This window comes from Panthera tigris, chromosome B3, assembly GCF_018350195.1.
Source record: "Panthera tigris isolate Pti1 chromosome B3, P.tigris_Pti1_mat1.1, whole genome shotgun sequence".
NCBI lineage: Eukaryota > Metazoa > Chordata > Mammalia > Carnivora > Felidae > Panthera > Panthera tigris.
The window spans coordinates 96,181,123-96,194,319 of record NC_056665.1 but is presented as its reverse complement, the minus strand read 5'-3'; positions in this window follow the sequence as shown (position 1 = coordinate 96,194,319).

Here is a 13,197-nt window from a genome sequence, read left to right as displayed (position 1 = left end):
TGCTCATGTGCTCTCTCACTCTTTCTCAAAATAAACTTAAAAAAAACACTATTCACCAAATTGACATAGTATTTAAGCTTTATATCCAATAACTGCAGAATATATATTTTTCAAGAAAACATGACTTAATTATGAAAATGGACCATAAGCTTGGATACAAGATAGTCCTCAATAAATCTCAAAAATTTCAAACATTTAGAGAATGTTCTCTGACCACAGAGGAGTTAAACTAAAAAAGAAAACAATAAAGATAGAAAATCTCAAAATATATGGAATTTAAACATGGTTCTAAAAAGCTCGTATTAGAGAAGAAATCAAAATGGAAATTAAAGCTTTTGAACTGCATGAAATTAAAATTAAAACATGCCATAATTGTGAAATATAACTATACCAGATCTTAAAGTGAAATATAGGCTTAAAGCAAGTAGAGTCAGGGGATGGGTTAAATAGGTGAAAGGGATTAGGGAGTGCACTTGCTGTGATGAGCTCCTGATGGTGTATGCAAGTGTTGAATCACTGTATTGTGTGCCTGAAACTAATATTACACTGTAAACTAACTGGATTTTAAATAAAAACTTAAGGAAAAAAAAGGAAGGTAGTTTCTGGCAAACAAGAACCGCCTGTAAGATTCTAGAGTTTTGTGGGCAAGGGTTGCCAAAATAAATTCTCTCCTGAGTACTTAAAAAATGTGTATATTAAAAAGAATAATTTTAAAAAGCAATGGGATAAATTTCCATATCAAGAAGCAAAATTCTAGCTACTAGTTTTTCTAGGTTCTGGAAAAATAGTAAATTGAAACCCAAGAAAGTATAAAAATGAATATCCTAAAGATAAGGACATCAGTCAATTAAGAAAAATATGAAATGAAAAACTAAGGAAACCAAGAGTTAGCTCTTTGAAAACACTAAATAAATTGATCAATCTTAGCAACACAGGCTAAGAAAAAAAGAAAAAGCTAAAGCAGTAACATCAAGAAAGAAAAAAAGGAGGGTCACTACAGTTGCTATAGATGTAATACTTTTAATTTTTTTAATTTTATTTTTTTAAAATTTACATCCAAATTAGTTAGCCTATATGCAACAATGATTTCAGGAATAGATTCCTTAGTGCCCCTTCCCCAATTAGCCCATCCCCTCCTGCCACAACCCCTCCAGTAACCCTCAGTTTGTTCTCCATATTTATGGGTCTCTTCTGTTTTGTCCCCTTCCTGTTTTTATATTATTTTTGTTTCCCTTCCCTTATGTTCATCTGTTTTGTCTCTTCAAGTCCTCATATGAGTGAAGTCATATGATTTTTGTCTTTCTCTAATTTCATTTAGCGTAATACCCTCCAGTTCCATCCACATAGTTGCAAATGGCAAGATTTCATTCATTTTGATTGCCAAGTAATACTCCATTGTGTGTATACACCACATCTCCTCTATCCATTCATCCATCAATGGACATCTGGGCTCTTTCCATACTTTGACTATTGTTCATTAGTGCTGCTATAAACATGGGGGTTCATGTGTCCCTTCAAAACAGCACACCTGTATCCCTTGAATAAATGCCTAGCAGTACAATTGCTAAGTCGTAGGGTAGTTCTATATTTAGTTCTTTGAGGAATTTCCATGCTGTTTTCCAGAGTGGCTGCACCAGCTTGCATGCCCACCAACAATGCAAAAGAGATCCTCCTTCTCCGCATACTCGCCAACATCTGTTGTTGCCTGAGTTGTTAAGGCTAGCCATTCTGACGGGTAAGGTGGTATCATTTAAAATTTTTTTAATGTTTTTATTTATTTTTGAGACAGCAAGAGACAGAGCATGAGCAGGGGAGAGGCAGAGAGAGGGAGACACAGAATCTGAAGCAGGCTCCAGGCTCCGAGCTGTCAGCACAGAACCTGATGTGGGGCTCGAACTCACAGACTGTGAGATCGTGACCTGAGCTGAAGTCGGATGCTTAACTGACTGAACCACCCAGGAGCCCCTAGTTGTAATCAATTTAAAAATGGATATTATAAAAATTATATGCCAATATACTGGAAAAATTAGATAAAATGGAAAAAATTCCTTGAAAACACAACTTCGCAAACTCACAAAAATAGAAAAATGTCAGTGGCCCTCTCGTTATTAGACTAATTGAGCTTGTAAATGAAATATTTACCACCAAGAAAACTCTAGGCCCCAGAGAGCTTTAATATTGAGTGTTCACTCACAATTTATAGTAGAAACAAAACAATGGTATGTGAACTCTTTCAGGTGAACAGGCAGATAGTAATAGTCATAACTGTGAAACCAGCACAACTCTTATACCAAAATCTGGAAGGAATATTGCAAGAAAAAAAGAATACAGATGAAAATCTCTCAGGAATGTGAATACAACATTAAAAAATTAAGTTAATTCCAGTCTTGGGCAGGAAGCTTAGCATTAAAAAACAAAACAGACAAAAAGCAATGGAATTCACATTAACAAAATAGAGGAGAAAAACTATGATCTCATTAAAAACAGAAAAAGCAGTTGATAAAATTCAATAACTATTTCTCATTAAGAAAAAGAAAATCCTTAGCAACTAGAAGTTGATATTGACATTAAAACTATCTTAAATAAATTTGGTATCTATGTAATAAAAAGAACATTCCTCCCTTACCTTAAACCTTACAGCAAAGTCAGTTTCAAGGTGATTGCATGTCTAAACAATGAACAATCTAAACAACAAAACAGTAAGGTTTCTAGGAAATAATATATGTGAATATCTTGAAGATCTTGGGGACAAGCTAAGATTTCTGATCAGGATATAAGAAATAGTACTATAAAAAATGTTGGTATTTGGACTACATATTCTAAAAAGTCTATTTTTAGGGGCACCTGGGCGGCTCAGTTGGTTAAGCGTCTGACTCTTGATTTCGGCTCAGGACTTGATCTCATGGTTTGCTAGATGGAGCCCAGTGTTGGGCTCCATGCTGACAGGGCGGAGGCTAGTTGTGGTTCTCTCCCCTCCCCCGCCCCCCACCCTGATATCTCTCTCTCTCTCTCTCTCAAAATAAATAAACTTTTTAAAAAGTCTATTTTTAGACAGTACCAAAGTTACAAAGTAGGCCACACAATGGGGAAGATTTTTTTAAAGACATATGGTCAACACACTACTTGTATCCAAGCTATACAGTTTACTGATAATCAATAGGGAAAAACAGACCAAAAACATGATAAAAGATATTTATAAGCACTTCATAGAAGAGGACATCCAAATGGTCAATACCCTAGTGCTCTATTTCACTACTTCTCAGTCAGAGTAAATGAGATAGTTAAATATGCAACTACTTTCTCACCACCAGAATGGCTAAAATGAAAACAGTAACAATACCAGTGCTGGTAAGGACATGGAACAACTGAAACTTTCATACACGGTGGGTAGAAGTGCAGACTGATACAGCTTGAAAAACCGGCAGTATGTGTCCAAACACGGGTATATCCCATGAGCCATCAGTTGCATTTTTAGGTATACAGCCAACATAGTAAGTGTGTAAAAGTATAAAAATACTCAAGGTAACATTTTTGAAATAATCAAATTTGTCCACCTACAATAAAAGCAACAATTGAGCTATTATCATAAAATGGGATAATATATAGCAACAAAAATCAATATAGTACTGCTATACACAGTATTTATAAATCTCACAAACCTATTTAGTGAATGATGCCAGACACACACAAGACCATCAACTATGACATCTAACTTATGTAAAAGTACTAAAATAACATGAAAATTTATCTATGATGTTAAAGCTAAGAAAACAGTTACTTTTAGGGAAGGAGGTGAAGCTAGTAGCCTGAAGAGCTTCTGAGCTGCTGGTATTCTAGTTCATCATCAGCATGGTGACAGAGGAGTGTGACTATACACTAATCTTAGACTTCAGTTTTCTGCATGCACCTTTCTACATACATTTTGTATCATAGTTAAAAACTACGTAAGTATGGTAAGTTCTTTATGTTACCCTAGTACTATGAAAACCAAATGAAACCAGTTATTAACTGGGTAATGAACTATAACCCATGAACACTAATTGGTCTGTGTTGATTTAGTCTTGGAGATAGGACTCTATCTTCACAAATGCCTTAGTTGACATTTAACAAAACCACTTGGAAATGGTAGTCATCATATGCTATGAGGACACAAACCTGGGTGAAACAAACACATAGGAGAGTAAAAATATATTCAAAATAATCCTACAAGCTGGGATTCAATGTTTGGTGGTACAATATTTTTAAAATCACATTCAATGTAAGTAAATGGAAGGTCTGCACTTGGTTTAAAATAGATTCTGAACTAGTCTGGGCAAAGAGCATTATAAACAGAAAGAAATAGGGTCTTAGATTAGGTGCTCTGGAAGCAGACAATTAAACCAAATTTAAGTATATGATGTTTATTATATATGTTGAAAGGCAGGAAGAGAGGGGGACCAGAAGAAGCAGTACTGGACAGAGGAAGAAGTGAAACAAAGTTCAGGCCAACTGAATAACTATGGACCTAATATTGCCCATCAGTCATCAACCTTTGGACAGACATGGCTGGGCTTTTAAACAACTGTCTCCCTCAGAAAGAATGCAGGCTGCCCTGGGAAGTAGTGGCCTTGTGACAGTTTGGCTTTTCAGCTGACTCTGATCCCTGAGGACTAACAGCTGAAGGCTGCTTTCCGCCCTCACTTACCCCACCTGGGCAGCAGTTTGAAGAAGGGTCCGAGTCGGACATTTCCATGTCTATGACATAGGTGGAAAAACTGGAGCATATTCAGGAGAGACTAATGAGGAGAGTGATTATGTTGAATTTTAATGAAACCATGGCATATATGGAAAATGCCATGCCTATTCCAGAAAAGGGAAAAAATTAAAGTGTGTTTGTATATATCTGAGAACTTGTAAGGTGGATGAGGTTTTAAACTTTAATCATAGAAGCAAATGGGGACCAAGTGACAATAATTAATTTAAAGCACGTATATGTACAATATAATGAGCAATATTAAGTAATGTAACTGTCTTTGTGAGGTGGTACGCTTCCCGCCTTGCAGGCATCCAGGCAAACCTGGAAAACCATTTGTCTGGAATACTACAGAGAAGATTCCAACAGCAAAGAGAATACTTAACTGCTGACATTCATGGCTTGTGTCAGGACTAACAGTCCATGGTTTTCTGTAGCCACAGGTCAAGATAGATTTTAAGACAGAAATGTAAATAAATTAGATATCATTCAAATTGGAGTCGCCCAGAAAAACCTTTGGTAAGCTGAAGTATTGTTATTAAAGTTTTTAAAAGTATGTATACCCCTGAATTATAGTAAAAAAGAGATAAAATGAGAGAGGACATTGCTTTGCTACAGTTTGTGAAGAAGTTTCCAGTAGAGAGGGGAGAATGTGGAACAGGAAGATCAAGCTGACTTTGGATGAAATAGTGAACGGTGTGTGGGACATACAGAATATTGGAGTGGAATAAAAAGGGGAGATTGTGCAAAAGATACGATGAAATCAAAATAAAAGGTCAATATATTTTTATTTTACTTCATTCCCTTGAGGATTTTACAATCCTCAAGTTGTGATGGAGCTGCTCTTTGTCACCCTTAATTATGGCTGCATGTTACCCAAGTACAAATAGCTATTTTAGTCTAGACAATTCATTGAGAGAACTCTCAGAGGATTGTACACATACTTAAATTAGTCCCATCAAAGTTGTAGATTTGGTAGTTTCAGACTCTATTTTTACTTAAAATTATACCTTAAATATTTCAGTTGAATGCATGGCAAATCTGTATTCCAATCTTCAGGAGTATAGGATGGACCCAAATGTCATTGTGAAAGAAAGGAAAGAAAGAAAGGAAAGAAAAGAAAGGAAAGCAAAGGAAAGCAAAGAAAGGAAAGCAAAAAAAGAAATTCTGTGACTTTTCTCTTTCTCTAAGCTGTAGATTCCAAAATACTCCATTGTTTTCCAGTGTTTTGACAACACAATTCAAATGTTATTTGCCTCGACTAGTATGTTTTCGAACTGAAAGGGTTGGAAATGTCTGGTCCTTGCTTCCATGATTATCCCTCTATCCCACGTTCCAAAAATTAAAAGAGTATATTTTGCTGCTTTACCAATATGCAAATTCAAGCTCCCTGCCCTAAGAGTTGTAGAGTGCATATTGTTGTAACTGATGGGGAAGTACAAGCTGTTAGAAATGCTGCTCTTGGCCTTGACATAAGAATAGATGATTGAAATAAAATTGCACTTCTCTTGGCGATGTTAAACATTGGCCAGCTGCCAAAATTCAGTAGTGCACATTCTAGTAGGTTTAGCTTCTCTCCTGCCACATGGCACCACTGAGCACAGACTTCCCCTGCCTGTTACTTCAGATGTGCTGGGATTGATATATTCATCCTGCCTCATTGCCTGGGAGTACCCAAAGCATTAAAGAAAAGATTAACCTATAGGTGTGATGAACACTCGGGACTTTTACTTTAGATGTCACTTCTCAAAGCATTGCCTTTTCAATGATGGCACACACAAGCAAGATCAAAATGGAACTTGTCAGTAGTTTTAACCATTTGCTAGAGGATTAAAATTTGTGTAAGACCTCACAGCACAAAGACCTATACAAATTCTTACCTTATATAGCAGACCGAAAACTGAAAAGTTATTTTTAAATTAATTTCAGAAACACTTCCCTTTCCTTGCCCACACTTTCCAATGGAGTAGTAGCTCGGCTGCATTTTTACAGATTCAATAGAATTGAATTTTTACTTATTCACATAGTATATAAATCATCACAGTGTAGTGACTGGAAAAGCAGACCCGGAATTGCCAGAATTGTAATGGAGACCTCCAGCAGATTTCTAAATATGTCTTAACATATCTGTGCCTCAGTTTTCTCACCTGTAAAATAAAAATAGCTACTCCCTTATAGAGTTGCTGTGATAATGAAATGATTTAGCACATAGTAAGCACTTAGAACAGTATTGACACATAATTGACTTTTGTTTGAGGTCATCTATGATTAAGTGGGACAGTGAGCATACTGAATGTTCATGAAACCATGGCATATATGGAACGGCCTGTGTTTACCAGAGGAAAGAGAAAATTGGAGGTGAAATTATAACTGTTGATAAATGTCTGAGAAGTGGTTAAGGCTTTAAACTTAATGTATTACAAGAAAAAATGATGACAAATTATATATATGTACACACACACACACATACACACACACACACACACACACAAATTACCTCTCTGTTCCCAACCAAAAGTCATGCCCCCAAGGGTCTTAATATAAATTTAAAATTTTATTATCCAAATGATTTCTTTCTAATCTGTACTTTTACATGCTATGTAGTCTATAAAATATAATCTGATAATGTACAGATCTTGGACTCTTAACAGACTGAGGTATTCACATATACAGAATAAACTCAAAAAATAGGGTAAATTCTCAAGCAGCTTCCCCATAATTCCATCTTCTCTCAATGAAACAATATAGCTGCTTATACTCTGGTGATGAAGGGAAGAAGGAGGACAAAGAATAAACAGCCTTTTTCTTGAGCTCTGTTACCCTGTTCTTTAATGTTAGCAAACCATAGTCTGTCAGACAACTCAGCCAATATACAAAATTCCTTAATTCTAAAATTATTTACACTTAAAAAAAAAAAAGGCCTCCAAAACTTTTCAGACCTACCGGTATCTTACTCGGAAGGTCTAAATGAGTTCGAGAGGCAGGGATTCAGTTCTGGATGCACATTAGAACTACCTGGGGCCTTGGGGGAAATGCTGATATCCAGGTACTAGCCCCAAAGAGTCTAATTTTATTAATCTGGGGTAAACTGGAATAAGTGCTTGTGAAAGCCCTCCAGGTGATTCTAATATGCAGCCAAGGTTGAGAAGCATTTATAGAATCTTAATTATTTAGAGGTATTCTAAACAATTAGCCAGGAAGGAAACAAACAATGAAAAATTACATATGTTTATAACCATGTAAAGCAAGAGTACCTTGTAGGAAAAGGATAATAAGCTTGAACTCTTATAATTAAGTTCTCAGTAAAGTTATAGCTGATGTCAGGTTTCTGTGTGACTATTAATACAACTACAACACATATAAAAACAATCCCCAAATGTGTCATTACAGTGTAGCCACTGGGGGAAAAAGCACCAACTAGGCTTAGAAGTAGGAATATAAAGATGACTAAAATAAGGTCTCTGCTTACAAGAAGCTCAAAGTTGAGTTTTGGCATAAAGTAGCAAGGTAGCTTGAGTAGGGGGTGAATGTGTATTTTTTTTTTTTACCATGTGTTCTGCATTGTTGTAAGCACATCACATAAATTATCTTCTCCCATTTCATAGTTGAACAAATGGAAGCACTTAGATGATGAGAAAATTATCCACGGTATTTATTTATATACATTGCTGCTAATGATGGAGTCAGGATTTTAATTTCAACAATATACCTAGGGAGTTGTACTCATAAGTACCATATCAAAGTGCCCTTCAAGGTCCAAACATCTGAGTTTTGTTACTCCATGATCCACAGTGTCTTCATGGGAAAATCCATATGCATTTACTAAGAAAGAAGTGTTCTTTTGAAAACAAATTGATGCCTTATTAAAAGATTTGAGATGTATTGATTTAAGGTTTTGAAAAATATCTAACAAAAATTAGTGATATTTGATTGCCAACAATGAAAAACAAATCTTAGAATTTGTAACCTAGATAATTTTATGGCAGTATATGAATGAGGTAACTTATAGAACTAAAAGAAAACCTGAAAAACCAAACCTTGGGAAATTCAGGAGCCAAGGCAGTGGGGACATTATAGGGAGAAGGGACATAGAGAGTCTTTTCAGGTCCCCATTATTGAAATGAACTATATGCAACCATTTCTTCACCTCATATCACTTCAACAAACATCCAAGTTTTACGCAGAGTCTGATTGGCTGAACTTAGGTACCCTGCCCACCTCTTGGCCAAGAGAGAACTGGCATCTTGGAAGTTAATTCCACTATAACCATTTGAAATGCAGGGAAATAGTTCTCCAAGAAATCAAGGTACAGTTACAAAAAAGGAAAAGGAAAGCCAGCGATAGCAACAGCTCTCCAATAAATCTCTACTATTTTGAGATCTTATGAGTCTGCTTCTTGGTCAAAAACTGCCCTTGAACAGGAAGGTGGGAGGAGGGCAAAGTGTAATTCATTCACAAGATAGCTACAAGGACAATCACTATGCATCAATAAGCTTATTCATCCTCCCCTGAATCCTACCTTCCTATCGACCTACCTTCTGCATTTAGAAGAAGATCATTCCTTTCCTAGATAATTAAGGCTGGAGCTGATTAACCCAAAGTTTCTATCACTGAAATTGATTTAATGTGAGGCCAGGATGAAAAGCTCTTTCATAATTTAGCTAAGTTAAAATTTGAGATTCCTTGCCGATCTTCCCTTGACTAGTTCCCTTATAAAGGCTGGATCTCACACCCTGAGTAGAACAGGATAAGCATTTGTCAGGACATTTGTGGTTGGGCACAGGCATTGTCACCATCACTCCTACATTTGTTATAGTATTTTCCTCGGCTCACTTCTGTGCTAAAGATCCTTCTGTTACTCATAAAATCAAGTTCAAATTCCTAGTCATAGCCCCATTTCCCAGTTACAGATCACTCCAAACTCAAGACTTACCTGCTGCGTTGTGTTACTTCTTCTCTACAAGAAAAGGAAAGTAGGTACAATCACCTCTGGAGAGGTGCATGAAAACAGAGGCCCTAGACATATTCTAAGGAAAATCAACAGTAAGAAAGATGATAGAAAGGGCTGCCTAAAAGGCCAAGTGAAATAGGATAAAACAAAGAGGTTGGATGAAAAACAGGAGTTTGTGTATAGCCACTTAATAGATATTCAATGGCTGACTAGATAAATATATTAATATAATCATGAAACAAGGTTTCTTTTTTTTTTTCCTTCAAGAGAGTTTAAGGATCATTAACCATTTTTTAAGAACATTTAAGAATATTCTGTGGAAAATACATCTAAACATGAAATCATTTAAATGACGTTTTTCATTTATGTTGAGATAGACTCAACTGGAGACCTGTACTTTAAATTGTGTGGCTTTATTATAATTCATTCTCAACAGTATATACAAGGTAATTTGATGATTACTTATTTAAGGTCTTATACAGTCTTCTTTCCTCAAAAACTGCTTACAAGTAGAAATTGTCAACTCACTGAAAGCCTTGACAACATGATCCATCAAAAGATGAAACTGCTGACTAGATCCTGCATTTAATATTGGGCTAATTTTGACTGGAGCACTCAATAAATGCATTACCATTTTCACTTGATAGACAACATAGAATACATTCTTAACACACATCCAAATGTTCAAAGCACAGAAATTACTACACATTAGTGAAAAAGGAAGTTTTAAATTGTTACTCTACAAAGAAAGAGCAAGGATGGAACCCATTCAGGATAAACATTTAGGGTAATCTTTCCAGATGATATTTAAAAATATGAGAATCATGAGAATTTGTATAGGCCTGGGTCATTAGGGTTATTTGGTAGGTCTCAAAGTATACCATTCATCGACTTGGTCAGTGAGGGGATAAGGGGAGAACAAAGGTAAATAAATGATGGATTTCATTCAACTCAGATCGCTGGAATATTTAAAATTATTAGTTCCATAAGCAAGGTCAATCCACCTAATATATTCCATTTAAAGGGATTTTCATTTAACAATCCCTTATAGAACAGGTTTTTCCATTTAGATTACCTTTAGTAAAGAAGAGGAACACCTAATACTTTCCCAGGCAACATATGCACTTTAGAAACACATTTTCAATCACCCTTAAATTCACAAATAGTTTTACTAGAATTAGTTCTCAATATAGGGCACAGTCTGTCTTATTCCTGGTGTGCTAATTCAACCTATCAAGCAATGGATATATTTTCTCATATGGAACTGAATGAAGAAGCATATAAATTGTGTGTCCAATAACCAGTCATCTACAAAGCACCTTGATTAACGATGATGCTTTCACCTCTGTTCTCTTCCATTCATAGTCCACACTTCGGTAATCTAGTCCAATGCCATAGTCTATTGTGCGGTGTTATCAGATGTACTTTCTGATGGTTGAAACAGTCTCCTTAATCATCTTGGAAGAATATTAATTTAGAAATCAGAGCAGGCTAGAGCTTCTAAAGAAGTACTACAATGGTGAAATTTTCTCTGTTACGTGATATTATTTGCCCCAAAATTGTGCAGCAGGTTACAGTAAGTTTTGCCAAACAACTGCCTTTCTGGCCTAAATAATTTATGAAAGAAAAAGTTATATTTAACATATTGACTATGATTCACAACAGATGCCCCATTTTCATCTCATTTTTGCATGTTCTTCTCTCTTTTGGGGATTAACACCCCACCATTTCGAGCATAAAAATTTAAAGACTAAGAAAACCCTTTTCCTTGGTATAAAATATGTACTGTGACAAGCATGAAAATTTAAAGGCAAAGACAACTTTTGTTCTGCCCAATACTCTTCTTTCTCGGAATCCCTTTTCCTACTCGCCATCAACTACTCTATTTACTCTGGTTGGAACTGTAACACCATTCTACCAAAACTATACAAATTCCACCATTTTATTTTTTATTTTTTTTAATGTTTCTTTATTTTGAGAGAGAGAGAGAGAGAGAGAGAGAGAGAGATGACATATGCATGTGTGGGGGCAGGGAGGAGCACAGAGAGGGAGGGAGAGAAAGAATCCCAAGCAGGCTTCACACTCAGCATGGAGCCTGAGCTGATAGCAAGAGTTGGATGCTTAATCAACTAAGCCACCAGGCGCCCCAAATTGCACCGCTCTATAGGACCAAATGTAATGGTTGCACTTCTGTCCTCACCTTACCAGAATTATCAGAGGTATTTGATACAGGTGTCTACTCCTTCTTTGTGGAGAAATGGCTTCCTTTTATGATGTAACATTCCACTGGTTTTTCTCCAACTTCTCAGAGCCATTCTCACATCACCTTTGTCAGAAACTCTTTCTGTGCTTGATGTCTTTCAGGATTAGATTAAGCACTCTGTTCTTCTCATTCTATATTTTCTTAGCCGACCTCATTCACCCATGTCTGATATCAATTTTACACTAAATACCAACAAAATTATATCCAGACTTCAGCCGCTCCCTTCAGCTCCATACCTATATTGACCAAGTATCTCCTTTTAAACATCTTATTGACATCTCAAATTCAGTATACCCAAACCCCACCACTCTGCTACCCGACAGTGTTTCCATCTCCATGAATAGCACTTCTCTCTCATCAGTTGTTCAAATCAGAATTCTCAGTGTCCAGCTTGACCTCTCCCTTTCTTTCATGTGCCAGTTGTGGTTATCAGTTTAAGATGTTCGTTATTAAGGATGTTTAGACTGTAGCCATTATTTCTCTATCCTAACTACTCCAAATCATCCCAGGTACGTTACTATAATATCCTCTAAAGTGTTTTCCCTTCATTTCTTGTTCCTTTTTTCGTGTTGGATAATTATACCTTTAATTATTAAAATTTATGAAAAATTCTCATTTTCCATATTGAAGAAAATTATAGTTTTAACAAAAACTGTATTACATTTCCCCCCCCCCCCACTTAGGACCTTCTAATTGCTTCCCAACTCTCTTTTGATAAGGTTCAAAGTCATTAACCTGGGTACTGCTGGTGGCCCACCCAATAATCATTGTCCCCTCCTAGCAGACTAGTAGCACCCACATTTTAAACCGCTGCCAAAAATTTGGGAACACTATGATTGGTCTTAATGACCAGAAGGAGCTCAATTCCATACTATTGACCATTTGATCTCTCTCCTCACTGACAAACAAGTGTAAAGAGTTGTATACATTCAGTGCCTCCATTTATCCACCTCCCTCCACCCCCATGTAATTCTCACGTGACTAGCTATGGTGGTCATATTCCCCTTACCAGTGAATGGTGTAGAAAACCAAAGATCCTGTGACCCATTCTGGTCAACAAAAGAGAAATTTCCTGAGTGTTTATGAAAATGTTTTTTTTTTTTAAGATACAAAAAAATATATTATGTTTACAGCTCTGGATATTGGTATGCGAGGATGTGCATCTTACAAACATGAGGGGGAGCTACTGCAATTCTGAGTAGGTCACTCAACATTTATGATCTAAAACTCCCTGCACAACCCCTCTTCCTT